The sequence below is a fragment of the Muscardinus avellanarius genome (assembly GCF_963383645.1).
Source record: "Muscardinus avellanarius genome assembly, chromosome: 11".
Taxonomy (NCBI): domain Eukaryota; kingdom Metazoa; phylum Chordata; class Mammalia; order Rodentia; family Gliridae; genus Muscardinus; species Muscardinus avellanarius.
This window is the reverse complement of record NC_137797.1, coordinates 50970360-50992879: the sequence shown is the minus strand read 5'-3', so window position 1 is coordinate 50992879 and position 22520 is coordinate 50970360. Positions and strand designations below refer to the sequence as shown.

Below are 22520 nucleotides of genomic sequence, written 5' to 3'. Positions count from 1 at the left end.
ACTTTGGGTTTCATCCCCCCCAAAAAAAAGTATGATTGTGAGCACCTGAAATTGAGGCAGTTTATTAACAGGGAATCCAGGAAAATAGGCATGGTGGTGGTGGGTCAGTGGTTAGCTTTGGGGAAAGTCACCAATGGATTCAAGATGAGGAATGGAAGAGAGATGTCCAGGAGGCCTCCAGAGCTGTGGCAAGCACAGCTAGGTGAATGGGGATGCTCTACTACATGGAGACAACTAGAGGAGAAATAGGTTTGGAGGAGTGCAGATGGAAATCAAGGGTCTGGTTTCACATATGCCCAGCAGACATATAAATGAGAATGAATCCATGAGCCAGCCTTCAAGGACTATATAACAGAAGCCTATCTATCAGAGGAGATAAGAGCAGAGATAATATCATACAAGGCTAATGACCAAGATGGACAGGGAGATACCAATACGTGGTATGAAGACTCAGACCAGAAAGTTAAGGAAAGCTCTGTAGAGAAAGAAACATGAGTCTTTGCAAAGAACATTTTCAGCATGGTGGTGAGGAAAGGGAGGTGGTTAGACTGAAGAGATGTCAAGGTAGGGAAAGTGCCAGAAGCAAAGCTATGCACTGTGCGAGTATGGGGTGTGTTGGGAGACCTGCAGGCGCTCTGGTGTGCCTGGAACACAGGAACATAGAATGTTGGGGAAAAGGCAAGAGAGTAAAGGAGGGCTAGTCTTGTAGAGGTCCTAGACAACCAGGATGAGTCTGGTGGACACTGCGGGACCATGGTAGGAAGAATAATGCACCCCTTCTCAAAGATGTTCACATCTGAGTCCTTAAAACATGTGAACCTCTTTGTGACATAGGAGAGAGAAGTTAAGGTTGCAGGTGGAGCGAAGGCTGCAAATCAGTTGCTCTTAGGATGGGGAGACTGTCCCGAATTATGCTTGTAGGCTCAGTGTAATCACAAAGCTCCTTCACCTTGGAAGACAGAGGCAGAAGAGGTCAGAGTAATGCAATTTGAGAAAGACTCAACCAGCTATGGCTGGTAGCTTTGAGTCCATTAGAGGGCTGTGAGTCAACGCACGCCGGCAGTCTCTTTGTTCCAAGGAAGCTGGGATAGGAACAAAAATAATTAGGCCTCCAAGAAGGAACACAGCCCAACTTAAGTGTTGGTTTTAGCCCAGTGAGACCCATTCTGGACTTCTGACCTCCAGAATTAAAGGGTATACATTCGTGTTGTGTTATTTTATTTATTTATTTTTTATTTTTTGGTGTTACTGGGGTTCCTGGAAGCCCTTCTACCTCTGGGCTACACTCCCAGACCTATTTTTATATTTTTATTTGGAAACAGGGTCTCTTAAGCCAGCACGGCTGGCTTCGATCCTCCTGTCTCTACCTCCCAAGCACGGGGATTACAAACGTGCACCACCATACCCGGAAACATTTATGTTGTTTTAAACCACTAAGTTTGTGTCACAGCAGCAAAATAGATACAGAATCCAAGGAATATTTTTGCTTAGGTAACTAAAATGATTATATAGTTAACAACTTGATCAAACTATATTAATTGTCCATCTCTATTACATATCTATAGGAATAGTCTAATCTGCAGAATGCCACCAGGATCTGTATGTCTGAGATGACTTCATGATCTGTCTCTAACCTCAATTTGTGGATGTCATTTTTAAAGATCTCAATTATATTTGAAAGGTCACCCAAAAATTATGTATTGAAAAATTGGCTCAGAAACCAGAAATCAAAAGACATTGGTGATGTTACCACATATTTTAGTTACAATTTGAGAAAAATGAATTTATCTTATTATAAACTTGTCTCAGAGTTTTAAAGCCTTTAATGACACATTTTGTTTATTTAGAATGTTTTTGGCATGCATTTATGAATGAAGATGTCAAATTTTATTTCTATTGGATTTAAAAAAAATTTTAGTTCTTAGCAGAATTTCAAAATCAGTTGAGTTCCTAGATCAACAGTACATTTGAATTATAATTACCATAATTACTCACAGTAAAATACTGAACAGAATGGTTTTTTAATATTGCATATGTTTCTAACCATTTCCATGCGGTGCCTTAGGTATTCTCTAGGACACATAAATCAATGTGTAAAAACTTGTGCTTTAGAGCTGTCATAATCTCCTCTTCTATTCTTTTAAACTAACCAGTGTTATAATTATAAATCATCATGTTTATCAAATTATTATTATTAGAACATTTTTGCAAATAAACAAATTAAAATAAATTTATTTTATGGTATTTACTTTCTTTTTTCTTTCTCTCTTCTCTTTTGGTGCTGGGTATTGAACCCAGGGGCTTTCTACCTCTGAGCTATATTCATAGCCCTAACCAATTTTTTTATTTGGAAACAAGGTCTTGCAAAGGTTGGCAAGAGCCCTGCTAATTTGCTGAGGCTGGCTGCAATCCTCCTGTCTCAGCCTCCCAAGTGCTGAGATTACAGACATGTGCCCCATGCCCAGTTATTTTTGAGTAGCATTATCCAACAAATTAGGTCACTAGAAGGTTCTTGTATACTGAATCACATGCAAAGAAATATCTAGACTTGCATCTTCATTTGATTGATGCAGAAGACCAAATGAAGTTTGAAACCTTATCCAATGTCCAGTTTACTAGTTCTAATCTAACCATAATGCAGCAGTGTACATTAATGTTATATTTTCCTGGATGAAACCAAATTCTAGGAAGTAGAAGTTTAACCCACTTTTTCTTTGTGACAAATATACTTATGTAGTTATTTTTGTCAAAACAACTTTATTTTAAAATAGATTTAAAGATCTGAAAACCAGATGATAATGCTAGTGAGAGCTAAATTTTCAGTTCTATTATAACTACTTTTTGTTTTTTTCTACTTTGGGGTAGAAATGGCAACAAATTTATCATTATTTCCCCAAAACTTATTTCTCTCCCAGAGTCCTGTGTTTCTATCCATGATATCATTAGTCTTTGGTATTAATACTTAAATTTTTACTTTCACTGCTACTTAGTCAGTACAGATATCTTTTGCCTCGATTATTACAATATAGCTGGACATGGCGGTGCATGCTTATAATATCAGTACTTGAGAGGCTGAGACAGGAAGATTATAGGTTCAGAGACAGCCTCAGCAAGTAATGAGACTCATCAACCTGATGAGACCCTATTTCAAAATAAAAATAAAAAATAGGGCTGGGGGTGTAGCTCAAAGGTAGAATGCCACTGGGTTCAATCCCCAGTAACACACACACACACACACACACACACACACACACACACACACAATTATTATTTATCTTTTTATATTTAGTCTCTTCCAAACTGTTTATCTCAAAGTGTGGTCAGTGAACATCATCTGTGGAATTGTTAGAAATGCATGTTCTCTGATCCTGTCAAGTAAAAAAATTCCTCTCAAAATCTGTTTTAAAGTTCAATAATTTGTACAGTTAAAAAAATGTAAAATTACCAAGCAAGTTGATGGGTTAAATAAAGTAATATAAAGTTAACGGTCATAAAGAAAACAACAAAAGAGAGAAAAGAGAATGGAGGTAAATGGAGTAAATAGAAAAAGTGGATATTAGATTTAAACCCCAAAATATAAGTAATTGGGTTAAATGTAAGTGGACTAATTCCTCCAATTAAAAGACAGAGATTATTAGAGTAGAAAAATTAAACCCAAGTATATTCTGTTTTCCAGAGTACCACATAAAATATAAGGGCACAGAAAGGTTGAAAGTAAAAAAATTGGGAAAATATACACTATACAAATATTAACAAAAAGCTGGAGTACCTATATTTTATGGACTACAATGAAAAAAATGGTCAATTCTAATAATCTCAAAGAAATCAAAGTCAGATGTGGTGTTACAAACTTATAATTGTAGTACTTTGGAGGCTGAAACAGGAGTATCACAGGTTTGAGGCCAACTCAGCAAACCCCTCCACAACTTAGTGAAGCCTTGTTTCAAAATAAAATAGGCCTGGGAGTGTAGCCCAGAGGTATAATGTTCCTGGGTTAAATTCCCAATACCACAAATAAAAAAAGAAATCCAAATGACAAAAATAATTAAACACTATTTAATACTCATCAGGTTGGCAAAATTTACCATGTTTCATAAGAACAAATATTGGTGAGAATTACAGAAAATGATGTTATTTATTGTTGGAAAATTGGGTCAGACATACCAAGTATAACCAAAGCAGTGTGAACTTGACTGCCATTAAGTTCATTTCAGTGTTAATCTAGGAAAAACTCTTAATACATGTCGAAAGATGCATGTTTTATATAGTATGATGACAATGACTTGAAGAAAGCAGGTAATAGTTTTTGGGTTTTTTCCTGTGTAAATGCCCCAGCTTGTAAGCCGTCCACAGGGCTGTACCATTCTGATCCAGGTCACGGAAGACCCAGATGGTCATTCTCTTTGCTCCACCATCTCTTGACACGTTTTTCTTACACCATGCCTGCCTTCTAGGTAGCAGAAAGGGGAAAAAGACAAGCTACAAGGTACCTAATTTTCTTATTTAAAAATTGAGGTAAAGCCAGGTGTGGTGGTACATGCCTATAATCCCAGTACTTGGGAGGATGAGGCAGGAGAATCACAGATTCAAGGCCAGCTTCAGCAACTTATGAGGCCCTCAGCAACTTAATGAGATCCTCTTTCAAAAAAATAAAAATAAAAAAGTAGGACTAGGGGTGTATCTTGGAAATAGAATGCCTCTCAGTTCAATATCTGGTACCACACACATGAATATAAATAAATAAATAAATAATAATTAAGATATAAGTCACATGCAGTGTTTGTTTTTTAAGTATGTAATTTTTAGTGACTTCTAGAGTCATTTAGGTGTTACCACTATCTAATTCCAGAATATTTCCATCAACTATTTTTTATTGGTGCATTATAGTCATACATCTTAATGGAGTACAAGATATTTCCATCAATTTTAAAAGAAATGTGAAACACATTAGTGCTCATTCCCCATTCCGTCAACTTAGTCGTGGTATATAATCGTTTTTATAGGGTATAAGATTTGATTTGCTAAAGTTTTGTTGAGTATTTCCAATTAATATTCATGAGATATGACATGTGGTTTCTTGTGATGTTTTTATCTGATTTTGGTATTGCCATCATAAAACGAGTGGAGAATATTTCCATTTTTTTGTCTTCTTTCTCTATTTCTAGAAAAGTTTGTAATCATATACTATGAACAAGTGGAATTTATTCCCAGGAATGCAAACAATAAATGTAATATAACATTAATAGAATAAAAGAAAAAACATAGTTATCTCTGTATAGGCAGAAAAACCATTTGACAAAATCCAACAATATTCAACTAATGCAGAATAGAAGAGACGTTCTCAACCTGATAAAGGGCATCTGTGAAACAGTGAAAGCTTTCTCCCTAAGACCAGAAAAAAGACAAGGATGTCTACTTTTCTCACTCCTGTTTAACACTAGTGAGGATTCTAGGCAGGCAATGAAGCAAGAAAAAGAAATACAAGGAAACCAGATTGGAAAAGAAGAAATAAGTCTATTTCTATTTGCACAATCATAAGCACATATTCTTGCATTTAGTAACTCTTAAACAATTCCATGCCTCCTCCTGTTACAGTCAGGTTTCAGGTTATAACCTCAGTATACAAAGATAAATTATATTCATGTAGATTAGCAATGACAATATAAAAATGAAATTAAGAATATAATTTCAAGCCAGGCATGGTGGTGCACTCTTGTAATCACAGTACTTGGGAGGGTGAGACAGGAGGATTGCAGGTTTGAGAATAGTCTCAGCCATGTAGTGAGGCTTTCAGCAACATAAAGAGACCGCCTTACCGAACAAAAAAATAAAAGGGCTGGGGATGCAGGTCAGAGGTAAAATGCCTCTGGGTCCAGTCCCCAGTAATACACACACACACACACACACACACACACACGCGTGCGCGCGCATGCACTCATGCACACATGCGCACACACACACACACCATATACAGTACTGTATTTTGGAATATATTTTATGAATTTAGCAGAGGAGTGAGTTTTTTTTCTTTTCTTTTTTTTGTGGGTCTGGGGATGGAATTTGGGGCATTCGACCTCTGAGCTACACCCCTTGGCTTATTTTTTATTCTTTTTTTTGAAACAGGGTCTCACTAAGTTGCAGAGAGCCTCCCTAAGTAGCTGAGGCTGTCCGCGAACCGGGATCCTCCTGTCTCGGTCTCTCAAGTACTGGGATTACAAGAGTATACCACCATGCCCGGCTAAATTTATTTTTCAATAATTAAAAATAAGTTTTGTACTCCAAAAACTACAAAACACCATTAAAGAAAATTTTAAAAGATTTACATGAAAAGAACACCCTTGTGGATTAGAAGATTCATTATTGTTAAGCTGGATATTCCATAAATTGATCTACAAATTCATTACAGTTTCTATCAAAAACCAAGTTGGGTTGTTTTCTTCACAAATTGACAAATTGATGTTAAAACTCATAAGACAATACAAGGGAACTAGAGTAAACAAAAAAATATTGAAAAAGGAGAATAAGGGTAGAAGACTTCAATTTTATTTTAAAACTTAAAGCTGTAGTAATCAAGACTATGTGGTACTGGCATGAAAATAGACATATCCATTTATGAACTAGAATTGAAAGTTCAGAAATAAACTCATACATTTATCGACAACTTAGTTTTGAAAAGAATCTTAGAAGCATTCCACAGGAAAGAAGAGTCTTCAACCAACGGTGCCAGAAAAACAATATCCACATGTAAAAAATGGTTCTGATCTCACACTCCATAGGAAGACTACCTCGAAATGGATCAGAGGCCTAAAGAAAGTGCTAAAACTATAAAAATATTGAAAGAAAACATAGACATAAATCTTTAATACCTTGGATCAAATATAATACATTTTTTCGATATGGTACCAAAAGCACAAGCTACCAAAGTCAAATAAATTGGACTTGAGCAAAAAAAAAAATTTTTTTATTGTGCTTCAGAGCACACCATGAAGGAGGTGAAAAGACAACAGCAGAATAAGAGAAAACATTTGTAAATCATAAATCAAACCAGGCTTGATGGCGCACACCTATAATCCCAGTACTTGGGAGGCTGAGACAGGAAGATCACTGGTTCAGGTCAGCCTCAGAAAGTAGTGAGACTCCTGGCAACTTAGTGTAAACCTGTTTCAAAATAAAAATAAATAATAACAAAGGTTTGGGGTGTAGTTAGGGCGTAGAATGCCCCTGGGCTCAATCACCAGTTCAAAAGGAAAAGAAAAAGAAATATTGCATAAGATTCTAGTACCCAAAATATATGAAGGACTCTTACTTTAAAGGATTTAGGAAGCAAACAATTCAAATAATATTATGGGGACTTCCGGGAAGATGGCGACCGAGAAAAGCGGGGCTTAAGAGCCCCGCTAACAACCAATCTCCATTACCACAAAACCAGCGCCTTTCATAGCCAGAAAACACCATCAACAGAAAAACAAAAAAACCACCAGGCTCCAGAGAGAAAGTGGACTGAGAACAGAGCTCAGGGCCACAGAGGAGACACACGCGCCCGAGGACGCGGTAGCAGCGCCATACTGCCGGCGGCAGCGGCGAACTCAACGGACAGCTACAGCAAGCCGAGGTGAGCCACTGCGGAACAGCCAGGCGGGATCTTTCGGCGCAGACAGCATTTAAAGCTCCCAGTGGCTGAGCTCAGCACACGCTGCAGGGATTCAGAGTGGAAATCAAAACCAGAGAAGAAAAAATACGCCAGCCTCACTGCCGAGGGCGTGGCAGCGGCGCCATATTGCCACCGGGCGGTGGCAGCAGCAGTGAATTCACTGAGTCCAGTACAGCTACATCTGCGTACTCAGAACAGTGAGTCAAATTGCGGGCCACAGAGGAGAAATCCCAGTATTGTGCCTCCTGGGACTTGACCCAGTGAGGGAGTGGTGGTGGCAGAGATATCACACCATAGGAGAACGTGCAACCTGGCACCCCCCATAGTTTAAAGCAGCCTCTATCGACTCCCTGGGTCGGAGACTCTGTGATACAACCCAGTAAAGGAGTAGTGGGGTCTGAGATAATACAGACTCGAGATCCAGAGCATCTTAAGTGAAGCCATAGTGACCCAAGGGAAGAACCCAGAGAAGGCACAAACCTCCGAAATCATGGGAAAGAGGAATAACACTGGAGTAATGAATGCACACAACCCCACAACATCAGAACCTGGTAAAACAGAAAATCAGAGATTTCTAGAAGATCAAATCAGGAAAATAACTGTAGAAATAATAGAGGTGCTTTGAAAAGAACTCAGAGAGAGCCAAAAAGAGATAAAGGATGCAATTAATGAAGTAAAGGCCTCAATTCAAAGCACAAACAACCGATTAGACCACATGGAGAACAGAATCTCGCTCTTAGAAGATGAGCAATCCAAAAATGAACGCATAGTTTCTAATCTAGAAAAAAATATCCAACAGCAGGAATCTGACATTGAAGAAATATGGGCCCATCTTAAGAGAGCTAACCTAAGAAAAATTGGAATAGAGGAGGGAAAAGAAAGTGATACCAAAGGGATCAACAATCTCTTCAAGGAAGTAATAACAGAAAATTTTCCAAATATAGAGCAAGAGGTCGATACACAGATCCAGGAAACTTATAGAACTCCCTTTAGACAGGATCGGAGAAGAGGATCACCACGCCACATAATTGTCAAAATGACCAATGTGGAAGCCAAGCAGAGAATCTTAAAGGCAACAAAAACAAAGGGCCAAGTGACATTCAGAGGCAAACCAATTAGAATCACTCCAGACTTCCCAAACCAAGTCATGAGAGCCAGAAGGGCTTGGAGTAACATATTCCAAACTCTGAAAGAAAACAACTTCCAGCCAAAAATTTCCTATCCAGCAAAACTTTCTATCAAATTAGATGGAGAAATAAGAAGCTTCCATGACAAACAGAAACTGAAGGAATTTATGTCTTCAAAACCAGCGCTAGAGAAAATACTCAAAGAGATTAACTACAAAGAAGAAATAGGTAACACTCACCAGAACCAGAGAAAAAAGATTTTCCATCCAACAGACAACTAAGATTGGTTATCTGTGGAGATTATTTATGTTAGACTTTTACCTATCTCTAAATTGTATTGTTTGCCTTTATTGTTGTTAATTTTTAGGATTTCTAGTTGGAATATTAATATACCTTCAGATATAGCATTTGGAAATATTTTATCCAATTCTATTAGTAACTTTTAACTCTGTTTACATTGTCTTTGGATATACAATATTATCTTTTATTTTTTAGGGAGTTTGTATATTCTTCTGTTGCCTGTGCCATTGAAATCATATCCAAGAAATCACTGCCAATTTCAATGTTGTGAGGTTTTATGACCCAGATTTTCTTCTAAAAGTTTATAGTCTTAAGATTTATATTTAGGTCTTTTATCTATTTTGAGTTAATACTTGTATGTGGGATTAGGTAAGGGTCCAATTTTATTCTTCTCCATGTAATTATTATTTTTCAACAATATTTAGTTAAAAGATTATTATTTCCCCCACCAGATGTTCATGGAAACCTTGTCAAAAATAACTTGACAATATAGGGAAGAATTTAGCTCTAGGCTTGTATTTAACTCCAATGGTCTATATATCTGCCTTTAGAACAGTACTACACTGTTTCAATTATTGTAGCTTTATATGGTTTGAAATCAAAAAATATATATCTGCTAGCTTTGTTCTTTTTCAAGATCGTTTTGGGTATCTAGAATTCATATTCCATATTAGGATAGATTTTTTTCTGAAAAATAAATATATAAATATATGATAGTTTCACCTAAAAAAACAAAAAAATATGCTCTGGTAAGAAAGAAAGCAAAAAGAAATATTGAAATGTTATCTTTAAATCATCAAAAGCTTGGTATCAGACAAATGAAACTGTTATGTGAGATTATCATTTTTAATTTTGGATAAATTGCTATAATACTAGATGTCAACCACTAAGCCAAGCATGGGAAGGAGGAATGGGGAGAGAATGGGGTGGGGATCGGGTGGGGGCTGACTGGGCGATGTGTGCATGTATGTCTACAAAAGTTTGTATCCCACTATGATGTATGAATACAGTGCACCAATAAAATAAAATTAAAAAAAATAATATTATGGAACTGTATGAAAGTATTACTACCAATCTCACCAGCTGGTGTTGGGAGGGAGAGGGGAGCAGGTTGGGATGTAAAGGGAAATATACAAAGAACTGTGTGCCTGCATGTTTTCAACACATTGAATTTCACTGTGATGTGTAATTTCAATGAACCAATAAAATAATTTAAGAAAAGAACTCTGAAAACTCAACAACAAGGTAATTACTCTAATTTAAACATGGACAAAGAATGTGCATAGATATTTTTCCAAAGAAGTTATACGAGCCGCCAATAAGCACGTGAAAATACATTCAGCATAATTAGTCTTAGGGAGGTGTAAATCAAAGCCACAGTGAGATACTGCTTCCAACCCACTAGGCTGGCTATTACAAGGAGACAATACAAAATACCACTGTGGATGTGCATAAACTGGAACCCTCATATTTAACTGGCAAGAATGTAAAAGATATAGCCACTTTGCAAAATAGTTTGGAAGTTTCCCAAAAAGTTAAGCATAGAATTAACCCATGACCCGACAACTCCATTTCTGAGTATGTATATACCTGAGAGAAGTTAAAATAGGTAGCCAAGCAAAACTTGAACATGACTTTTCACAACAACATTATTTATAGTAGCCCAAAAGTGGAAACAACTCAAACATCTGTCAACTAATGAATGGGCCAATAAAATATACTATATCTATGTACTATGAAAATGAATATAGTATTTGTACATGCTACAGCACAGATGAACCTTGAAGACATGCTACATATAAGAAGCCATCCACAAAATACTACATTTTACATGATTCCATTTACATAAAATGTCTAGGATATGGAAATTGATAAAGATTGAAGTCGATTAGTGGCTGCTTGCGGCTAGAGGGCACAGGATAATTGAGTATGATAACTAAAGGGTACAGGATGTCTTTTTGATGTGAAGAAAAGTTCCTAAAATGGATAGTGGCTAGAAGTCACAGAAATGCACACCTCTGTGAATCTACTAAAAGCCATTATGATATGTGAATAACAATAAAGCTGTTGCTTCCCAACTTAAGAACAGATTTGCGTTGCAAAGCTTGTCGTTTCAGATAACTTACAAAGAGATGTCTTATTCAGGATGATGTTAAAATATCCTATTATTTTGAAAATATATTTTCAGATATTAATTTTCCAAATAAAAACTATTTGGAAGCTGGGTGGCGCACGCTTATAATCCCAGCATTTGGGAGGTGGAGATAGGAGGATTGCGGTTTGCAGACAGACTCAGCTATTACTTCGTGAGGCCCTTTGCCACTCAGTGAGACTCTGTTTCAAAATAAAGAATGAAACAAAGGGCTAGGGGGTGTAGCTAGGAGGTAGAATGCCCCTGGCTTCCATCCCTAGTACCGAAAAAAAATAAATTATTTGGAAAATATTAAGAATATTCAAAATTATTGGAAAAAGTAGTGAAAGTATAATATACTTCTAATTAAAATTAAAATTATACTTTTGATAAAATAAACTGTTAAAGGTACAAAACAAATTATGAAATTAAAAATAAAGTTTAGGTAAATAGGTAATGTCAGGGTGAACAAAGTCATTCTCAACATGGCTCCAAGGAAATCCTATAGAGGAGCAAGCAAGACAACCTAAAGGAGGAGAAAGGAGGGGGAAGAGGAAAATCTCTAAAACACACAATGTACTTAAACATATCGAAATCAATCACTAAGCCAAGCAAGGGAGGGAGGGACGGGGAGGGAATGGGGTGGTATTTGGGTAGGGGTTAAATAAGTGATGAGTACATGTTTGTACACACAAGTTTTTTTTTTACCCCAATATGATGTTTGAATATAATGCACCAGTAAAAAAATTTAAAAGAAAAAAAAAGAATAAACTGGGAAAAATATGAAAAAAACCATACTTTTTAAAAAGTTGAAATAGAAAAATGACAAATTATGGAGAATATTTGTATAATGCTAAGGAAATGATTCAAAAGTCAACAAATGAAGAACTCTTGACAATAAAAGATCATCTCTTCCATAGAGAACAAGGCAAGAGCATGCACAGGGAATTAATGACAAATTATAAATACCCAGACACCTGAAAAATATACGTAAGATCACTAGCAAATCACTAACATTAGTAGTGATAATAGTAAAACTGTAATAGTAAACATCACTAATATTCAGAGATGAAATCATAACTCTGAGGTGACAGGTATGATAATTAGCTTGATTATAATAATTTCACAGTGTGTGTGCATATGTACACCTTACACATATCCACTTTTTGTCACATAGACCTCACTGAGACTGAGGAGGACAAAAGAAATATTAATCAGAGCCTGAAGTGTAGCTCCATGATAAAACACATACTTAGAATGAGTGTAGTCCTGAATACAATCCTCAGTACCAAAAACAAGCAAAAATCAATATTATGTTGGGATGCCCTTCCTGCCTGTCAAGTTGGAAAATATTACACTGATAAGAATACAAAGCTGGGTGTGGTGGCGCACGCTTGCAATCCCAGCGCTTGAGAGGCTGAGACAGGAGGATCGCACAGGTTCGAAGCCAGCCTCAGCTGGTTTAAGAGACCCTGCTTCCAAATAAAATATAAAATAGGTCTGGGAGTATAGCCCGGATGTAGAAGACCCCTGGGTTCCATTCCCAGTACCACCACAAAAAGTAAAAAAAAAAAAAAAAAAAAAAGAATACAAGGATGTGATCGGTCTTGTACACTGTCGATGGTAGCATACTGCCAGGGAGCAACTGGAAATGCATATCAGGATCCTCAAAAAACATACCCGACTGTCCTAGTGATGCCGTAACCAAGAATCTCAGCCTGGGTGGCTTAAAACAACAGAAATGTGTTCTTTCACAGTTCAGGAGGCTACCATTCTGTACTCAAGACTCAAGGTTGTCAGCAGGCCACTGTGTCCCCTGAGGCTCTGGAGAAACATCTCTGCAGCTGAGCACGGTGATATATGCTTGTGTCGCGTCCCTAGGGCTCTGACCAGCAGAGCCTAGGGAAGAAACACACGAACGCCGACTCTGTTGATGAAGCTCCTTCCTCTTTAATGCTCTCTCAACGCCCTCTCAGGTAAAAACAACATCAGTCTTCTATCCCCTCCCTCATCACTCCACCAACCCTCCTCGCTTCCCCGCTAGGGCATGCGCATTTTCAACCTTCTCCTGGGCGGGCAGGTGGTAGCACGAGGCGCTGTATCACTAATCATCCGTAAGGCGCCTGATAGGGCTCACTGAGCAGGCTCAGGGCACCGCCAGCCTCGTGAGCCTCGTGACTTGGCTGCAAGCCCAGGCGCCATCTTGAGTCCACGCTGGCAACAAGCCTGGGTGCCACCTCGGTCCAGCCGAGTGGGCTCCGACATCTCCCCCTTTCTGTTTTATTAAAATAAGGCTCGGGATTGTGCCTGTCTTAGGTTGTCAACCCTCAAGGACCATTCTTACCCGTCATTGGGAGAACAATAGCATGATTGTTTCCCTGTCTTAGGTTGATATGGTCCCGGGGACGATCTTACCCGTCACTGACTACCGATCCAGCATACTGAGCCATACATGGGGAGATGAGCCAGCTTCAAGGGCTGCCAGAGCTTGCACCAATATGCGCTGTTGTTGCAGTGTGCATTGTCGAGTTCGCCTGATATATCCAACCATGAAACATCATGCTACCACCAGCAAGAATGCCTAGAATGCCATGCCACCCCAGTCTTTTAAAAAACCCAATGTTCCATGTATCAAGTCCATCCATTGTTGTACTGCGGCGACTTCTACACGGGTAGAATTAATTGCAGCGATGGATGCTCGAAGCTCAATCATGGTGTGTTCAAATTCACGGCTCCAAGTCCCCAGAAGCATCTTGCTTAATTGACAAGACAAATTGCCTGCATGGGAGAAATTTACTGCACATACGTTATATATAATCCAGATAATTGAGCTTGCTGAGCCATGGCAGCAGCCACATGTAAGGATAGAGCATTCATAGTGGCTGCAGTATTTATAGATGCCGCCAAAGCAGCAGCAGCTGTAACTGCCATGACCACAGAGGCCACAATTACAGCAATAAGAGCAGAAATTCCAAAGTCTCCAAAGGTGCATAGAAGCATTCTAGCAGAAAGTCAGAAAACAGGTATCAATAAAACAACCTAGACTATCATTAACCAAGGTAAAGGAAGAGGGAAAGCAAAAATAATTCCCCAAAGATCTTTTTCACCCATTTTAATGTGAAACATTACCAACAGAGTGATTTTAAATTTTAGTCTCAGCGTTTGGGAATTTACATGAAATTTATTGTGAAATTCTTGAGCCTGTAACACTTTGTCCTCATTTGAAAAAATAAGTACAGTTCGAGTATGAAAATCTGCAATAGCATTGCCTTCAGCAAGCGGTCCAGGAAGTCCTGAATGAGCTCGCATGTGGGTTGCATAGAAGGAACATTTTCGGTTCCAAATATATTGTTGTAACTTAGCCAATAATAAAAGAATAGTAGATTGTCCCTTAATATGTCCTACACATTCAAGGCTATTAAGTGCCTATACTACATATAAGCTATCTGAAATTAAATTGAATGGAGTGATGATAAGATCAGGCTGCATCCCAAATGCAGTCAGAGTTGCCTTTAATGCCTTAATAATTATTTGTGCAACACAGACTGGATACCATGGCAACACTTTTTTGGGAGAATGAGGGAGGTGTACCCACATTATAGGACCCTCTTGCCACAACACTCCAGTGGGTGTGAGATCTGTGGCAAGAATACATAAGAGCAGTTTTTTCTGATAATCTATACAATCCACTTGTGCTTCAGCTAATCTTTCCTCTACAAGTTGAATACATGTTTGCGCCTCAGGTGTCTTCCATCTATCAGACCTTCCTTTCTCAGTAAAATATGGTGGCGGATTAGGAGAGGGAGGGGGAGGAGCGGAAGGTTCAGGGTGTTTCTTTTTTCTATCACAAGACATTTGAAATCTGCGCCAAGATTCTAACAGAGCTTCTTCCTTCTTATCTCTTTCTGGTGAAACAGGCCATATCTCCTCCTCAGGGGAGTTAGAGGAGTCGCTTTCAAAGGACTCCTCATCCCTCTGAGAGACTGCCTGTTGACCATTCCCTGAAATCTCCTCTTTCGCTTTCAAATTTTCTAAAATGGCTGCTTTCACTTTAGCAACCTTAGACCCCATGATCCTACAAACCTATCGTCGCAAATTCCTGTGAACCTATCAGTCGCAAATTCCTGCGAACCTATCAGTCGCAAATTCCTGCGAACCTACACAGCGCTGTCCCTCGCTTATCCGCGAGCCCTATCTTATTTTGTCGCTTACCTGCGAATTTTTCTTCTTCTTCTTCCTTTCTTCGTCCCGGGTCTCGGCACCACTTGTCGCGTCCCTAGGCTCTGCTGGTCAGAGCCCTAGGGACGCGACATGCTTGTAATTCCAGTACTTGGGAGACTGAGACAGAAAGATGGCAGGTTTGAGGCCAGCATGCCATAATTTAGCAAGACCCTGTCTCAAAAGAAAAGCAGATCCAGGCATGGTGGCGCACTCTTGTAATCCCTGAGCTTGGGAGGCAGAGACAGGAGGATTGCACAGGTTTGAAGCCAGCCGCGCTGGTATAAGAGACTCTGTTTCCAAATAAAAATATAAAATAGATCTGGGAGTGTAGCCTGGAGGTAGAAGTGTTTCCAGGAACCCCAGTACCACCAAAAAAAAAAAAAAAAAAAAAAGCAGAGCCAGGCGTGGTGACGCAAATTTATAATCCCAGCATTTGGAAGGCTGAGACAGGAGAATTGCAATTCATGGGCAGCCTCAGCTACTACTTACTGAGGCTTTTTGCAATTTAGTGAGACCCTGTTTAAAAATGAAGAATAAAAAATAGGACTGGGGGTATAGCTCAGAGGTAGAATGTCCCTGGGTTCTATTCCCAGTATCAAGAAAGAAAGAAAGAAAGAAAGAAAGAAAGAAAGAAAGAAAGAAAGAAAGAAAGAAAGAAAGAAAGAGGAAAGGAAAGAAAAGAAAGGGAAGGAAGAAAGGAAAGAAAACGAGGACGTAGTTCAGATCAGAAATAAAAATTATTTGTAAGCGGAGCATGGTGGCACATGCTTGTAATCCCAGTACTTGGGAGGCTGAGACAGGGGAATCACAGGTTCACAGCCAGCCTCAGCTACTTAGTGAGGCTCTCTGCAACTTAGTGAGACCCTGTTTCAAAATAAAAATAATAAGAAAAAGTGCTGGGGGTGTAGCTTGGAGGTAGAATGCCCCTGGGTTCCATTACCAGTACTGCAAAAAAATTATTTAGAAAATATTAAGAATTAGAATCCCTGGGTTCCAAAAGAAGAAAGGAAGGGAAGGAGGGAGAGAGGGTGGGAAGGAGAGAAGGAAGGACGGGGAAGGAAAGTGAAGTTGGTCTTTGCTCCTCGCTAGCCCACAGTGGCCTGCAGGCCTTGGTATTCCTTGGCTTGCAGCTGTGTTAATCCAGTTTCTGCCTGTCTCGATATGGCCTCTTCTCTCTGTATGCCTCCTTGGTTTTTACTCCTCTTATGAAGACAGTCATTGGATTTAGGATCTACCCTAATCCACTTTGGCCTCAACTAATTATACCTGCATGGACCCTATTTTCAAATAAGGTTCCAAGTGGACATGAAGTTGAGAAAGAGGGTGACTTTACCCCATGTGTATGCTGTGACCCAGTGATACTTCATCAGGCAGAATATCCTAAGAGGAAAAATCATGGAGTTGTTGAAAGATATAGTACAACATTACACAAAATTTGTAGAATGTCTTAAACAACATAAATATCTAAAAATAAGGTACTATAGGCTGGGCGTGTTGGTGCACGCTTGTAATCCCAGCATTTGGGAGACTGAAACTGGAGGATCATGGTTCTTGGACAGCCTCAGCTATTTAGTGAGGCCCTTTGCAACTCAGTGAGATCCTATTTCAAAATAAAGAATAAAAAGCCGGGCGTGGTGGCGAACACTTGTAATCCCCATGCTTGGGAGGCAGAGACAGGAGGATTGCGCTGGTTTAAGAGACCCTGTTTCCAAATAAAAATATAAAATAGGTCTGGGAGTGTAGCCTGGAGGTAAAAGTGTTTCCAGGAACCCAAGTACCACCAAAAAAAATTAATTAATTAATTAAAAAAAATAAGGTACTATTAGTGTAAATAGTATATGTACTATAAATACATTCTATAAATGTATATCTACTGTTAAATAGATACACATGTACGTGATGAAATATTAGGTACTAAATTTATTGAAGAAATATGTTTTTGCTATAAAAGTATGTTTATGGTATGTTAGTGGTACAAAACTAGGTTACAAAACAGTATGATTCAATATTTGAAAAAATACATTCTTATGTTTATGTATGTATATACACACACCCCTAATTTTTTGTCTTTTTTGTAACTCCTTCCATTTTCAATTTTATATTTTTAATCTACAGATATACATTATTTCTTGGTAAATAATGAGAATACACCTTCAGTTGAAACATGCAAAAGGATGTAAAATTTGACTTGAATGTTCATGTCAGTTTATAGTTTTTATTATGAAAAAAGGCAATATACAAAGAAAAGATAAACGATAAAATGAAAAAATATCACTAATTTTTTTTGTGTGTATGTGGTACTGGGGTTCCTGGAAGCCCATCTACCTCTGGGCTACACTCCCAGACCTATTTTTTTATATTTTTGAAACAGGGTCTCGTAAACCAGCGTGGCTGGCTTTGAACCCGGCTACTAATTTTGTTTTTGACCACAGATAGCTTTCTAAATTTTTTCTGTTAACAATGGTTAATTTTTTATGAGAGATATATTGCTTTAAAATAAATGCTCTGTGAAACACATAAAGACTAATATAACCAAGAGTTTCAGTGTATTGAACGTGAAGCTACCTACTTTAAAAAGCCACAATGTATGGCATTTGCATACCCATCTCACCCATTCCAACTTAAGCCACCACAATAAAGAAGGATCAGCCAGGCGTGGTGGTGCACGCTTGTAATCCCAGCACTTCGGAGGCTGAGACAGGAGGATAATGGTTCACGGCCAGCCTCAGGTACTTAGTGAGGCCCTTTGCAACTCAGTGAGACCCTGTTTCAAAATAAAGAATAAAAATAGGGCAGGGGGTGTAGCTCAGAAGTAGAATGCCCCTGGGTTCCATCCTCAGTACTGAAAAAAAAAAAAAAAGGACCAGAAAGGCCTCTTTCACAATCCCCACTTAAAGACAGCTAAGATGATGTCACTAGCAGTTCCAAAACAGTGCTGGAACCAGGAAGACATCACAGAAGCTGCCTTGTGTACTAGAAAAGGTGAATGCATCTGAATCCAGGTGTTTCTTCCTGGACGTAAACCTGTGGGCCAATCACATCACATCCTGTTCTTCAGTTTCTTCACAAACTAAGGATTGTAGGTTATGTAGATGAATAGAAGAGTATTAATTTATTATTAATGATATTTACTGGCAAATAAATTGTATTATTATTGATAAATCTTGGCATTTGCATTTGGAGAACTTCATAGATGAGAAGAGTTTGGGGACCTTGTTGCCCACTTTGTCTCTGACTATCTCCATTCCTTTATCTTCATGACTGGTGAAGACTATTGTATAGATCATGACAGGTATCTTCTTATTTATTTATTTATTTATTTATTTATTTATTTATTTATTTTTGTGGGTCTGGGGATGGAGCCCAGGGACATTAAACCTCCAAGCTACACCCCTACCCCCCCCTTTGAAAAAATTCTTTCTTTATTTTTTTTAACAATTTTTTTATTGAACATATATAGTATACATATACACTATATTTGGTGCCCTCTCCCCCCCGCCCTCGTTTTCCCTTCCCCCCTCCCACCAATGGTTGTCCAGGTTAACCATGTCTTATTCATAATTTTACACATGTTCAGGTGTAGACCCTCATTAATCAAGATCAGCCTTCCTCCTCTCCTATCTTACCATCCAAACTTAGCTAGTATTTCCCCTTCAATATCTGAAGTCCCACTGGTATCCTTTGTGTTTCCTAGTTTGGGCATATTAGAGGAAACATATGTATCTTCTCCTTCTGTGCTTGGCTGATCTCACTTAACATAATGTTCTCCAGGGCTTTCCATCTTCTTGCAAATGATATAATTTTGTTCTTCTTTATGGCTGAATAGAATTCCATTGTGTGTATTTCCCACCGTTTTGCTATCCATTCATCTGTTGATGATGATCTGGGTTGGTTCCATATTTTGGCTATTACGAATGAATTGTGCTGCTATGAACATAGGTATGCATATGTTGCTGTATTTCTCTGAATTCAACCCCTTTGGAAAGATACCCAGGAGTGGTATAGCTGGATCATATGGTGGATCTATTCCCACCTTTCTTAGGAATCTCCACCCAGATCTCCATAGTGGCTGAACTAGTTTGCACTCCCACCAACAGTGTAAAAGAGTTCCTCTTTCCCCACATCCTTGCCAGCATTTGTTGTTTGATTTCTTTATGCTTGCTACTCTGACTGGGGTTAGATGGAATCTCAGTGTAGTTTTGATTTGCATCTCCCTGATGGCCAGTGATGAAGAACATCTTTTCATGTATCTATTAGCCCTTTGTATCTCTTCTTTTGTGAAGTGTCTATTTAGTTCATTTGCCCATTTCTTGATTGGGTTGTTTGTTTTGCTAGTGTAGAGTCTTTTGAGCTCTTTGTATACTCTGGATATTAGCCCCCTATCAGAATGGTGGCTGGTAAAGATCTTTTCCCATTCTGTAGGCTTCCTCTTTAGGTTATTGATAGTTTCCTTTGATGAGAAGAAACTTTTTAGTTTGATGTTATCCCACTTGTTTATTCTTGCTTTAATTTCCTGAGCTTTGGAGGTTTTGTTGAGAAAGTTACTGCCTGTGCCAATATGTTGTAGTGTTGAACCTATGTTCTCCTCTACTAACTTCACAGTCTCAGGTCTAATTTCTAAGTCTTTGATCCATCTTGAGTTGATTCCTGTGTTTGGTGAGATATAGGGGTTTAGATTCATCTTTTTTACAAATGGTTAGCCAGTTCTCCCAGCACCACTTGTTGAAAAGGCTGTCTTTTCTCCAGCATATGTGTTTGGCCCCTTTGTCAAAGATTAATTGACTAAAGATGTGTGGGTTTGTTTCTGTATCTTCTATTCTCATCCGGTGGTCAGTATATCTGTTTTTGTGCCAGTACCATGCTGTTTTTACTACTATTGCTCTATAGTATAGTTTGAAGTCTGGGATTGTAATGCCTCCTGCATGTTTCTTGTTATTGAGAATTGCTTTGGCTATTCTAGGTCTTTTCTTTCTCCATATGAAGTTCATGATTGATTTTTCTAGGTTTCTGAAGAATGTCACTGGTATTTTAATGGGAATTGCATTGAACCTATAGATTAGTTTTGGCAGAATGGCCATTTTGATGATATTTATTCTGCCTATCCATGAGCATGGGAGATCTTTCCATCTTCCAAGGTCTTCTTCAATTTCTTTCTTTAATGTTTTATAGTTTTTGTTGTAGAGGCCTTTTACATCTTGGGTTAGGTTTATTCCTAGGTATTTTATTGGTTTTGAGGTTATAGTGAATGGAATTGTTGTTTTTGTTTCTTTCGTTGTGGATTCGTTGTTGGCATAAAGAAAGGCCACTGATTTCTTTAGGTTGATTTTGTAACCTGCGACTTTGCTGAATTTGTCAATCAGCTCCAGAAGTCTTTTGGTTGAGTTCTTTGGGTCTTCCAGATAAAGAATCATGTCATCTGCGAATAAGGATAATTTTACTTCCTCTCTTCCTATGTGGATTCCTTTGATTTCCTTCTCTTGTCTGATTGCTGCAGCAAGAGTCTCAAGGACTATATTGAAAAGGAGTGGTGATAGTGGGCATCCTTGTCTTGTTCCTGACTGTAGCGGAAATTCTTGCAGTTTTTCCCCATTCAATATAATGTTGGCTTTGGGTTTGCAGTATATTGCCTTGATGATGTTGAAGTACTTTCCTTCTATCCCAATTTTTGCAGTGTTTTTAACATAAATGGGTGTTGGATTTTGTCGAATGCTTTTTCAGCATCTATTGCTATGATGATGTGGTTTTTGTTCTTGGTTCTATTTATGTGGTGAATAACATGTATTGATTTGCGTATGTTGAACCAGCCTTGTTTTTCTGGGATGAAACCGACTTGGTCATGATGTATTATTCTCTTGATATAGTTTTGAATGCGTATAGCTAGTATTTTGTTTAGAATTTTTGCATCTATGTTCATTAAGGATATTGGTCTGTAGTTTTCCTTTTTTGAGGTATCTTTATTTGGTTTGGGGATTAATGTGATACTGGCCTCATAGAAGGAATTTGGAAGAGTTCCATCTCTTTCAATTTCCCAGAAGATGTTATGAAGTATTGGTATTAGTTGTTCACTGAAGGTTTTGTAGAATTCAGCTGGGAACCCATCTGGGCCTGGGCTTTTCTTTGGTGGAAGAATTTTTATTGCCATTTCTATTTCTTTGGTTGTTATTGGTTGGTTTAGGCTTGCTATGTCCTCTTGGTTGAGTGTAGGAAGGTTAACTGTGCTTAGAAATCTATCAATTTCATCCAGGTTTTCAAGTCTATTGGAGTATAAATTTTTAAAGTAGTTTCTGATAATATTTTGAATTTCTTCACTATCTGTGGTGATATCTCCTTTTTCATTTCTAATTTTGATAATTTGAGTTGATTCTCTTTTTCTTTTGGTTAGGTTGGCCAGGGGTTTATCAATTCTATTAATCTTTTCAAAGAACCAACTTTTTGTTTTATTGATTCTTTGAATTGTTTTTTTGTTCTCTATTTCATTTATTTCTGCTCTAATTTTGATAATTTCTTGTCTTCTGCTGGCTTTGGGAATAGACTGTTGCATAATTTCTAGATCCTTGAGTTGTGTCATTAGGTTCTTTACTTGGTGGTTCTCTGTCCTTTTTATGTGGGCACTCAATGCAATAAACTTTCCTCTTAGAACTGCCTTCATGGTGTCCCATAGGTTTTGGTAGGTTGTGTCTCTGTTTTCCTTTGTTTCCATAAATTTCTTTATTTCTTCCCTAATTTCTGCTCTTACCCATTCGTCATTCAATAGTGTATCATTCATTCTCTATGAATTTGAATACTTTCTTTCGAGTTTCCTGTTGTTGATTTCTACTTTTATTCCGTTGTGGTCTGAAAAGATTCATGGAATTATATTACATTTTTTGAATTTGCTGGTATTTTCTTTGTGTCCCAGGATGTGATCTATTTTGGAGAAGGTTCCATGGGCTGCTGAGAAGAAAGTGTATTCTGTAGTTCTTGGTTGAAATACTCTGTAAACGTCTATTAGGACATTTGGTTTATGGTTTCCTTTAGTTCTAAAGTGTCTTTACTCATCTTTTGCCTTGAAGATCGATCCAGTGGTGTGAGAGGCGTATTAAAGTCTCCC

The 22520-nt window shown here is 38.2% G+C and overlaps 1 protein-coding gene across 1 annotated transcript in view; it reads left to right on the top strand.

Moving 5' to 3' along the window:
- KCNMB4 (potassium calcium-activated channel subfamily M regulatory beta subunit 4) overlaps positions 1-22520 on the top strand; it is a gene marked incomplete at both ends in the record, with an annotated part of 85687 nt that overhangs the window by 4727 nt on the left and 58440 nt on the right. The gene's annotated exons all lie outside the window — the stretch shown is intronic.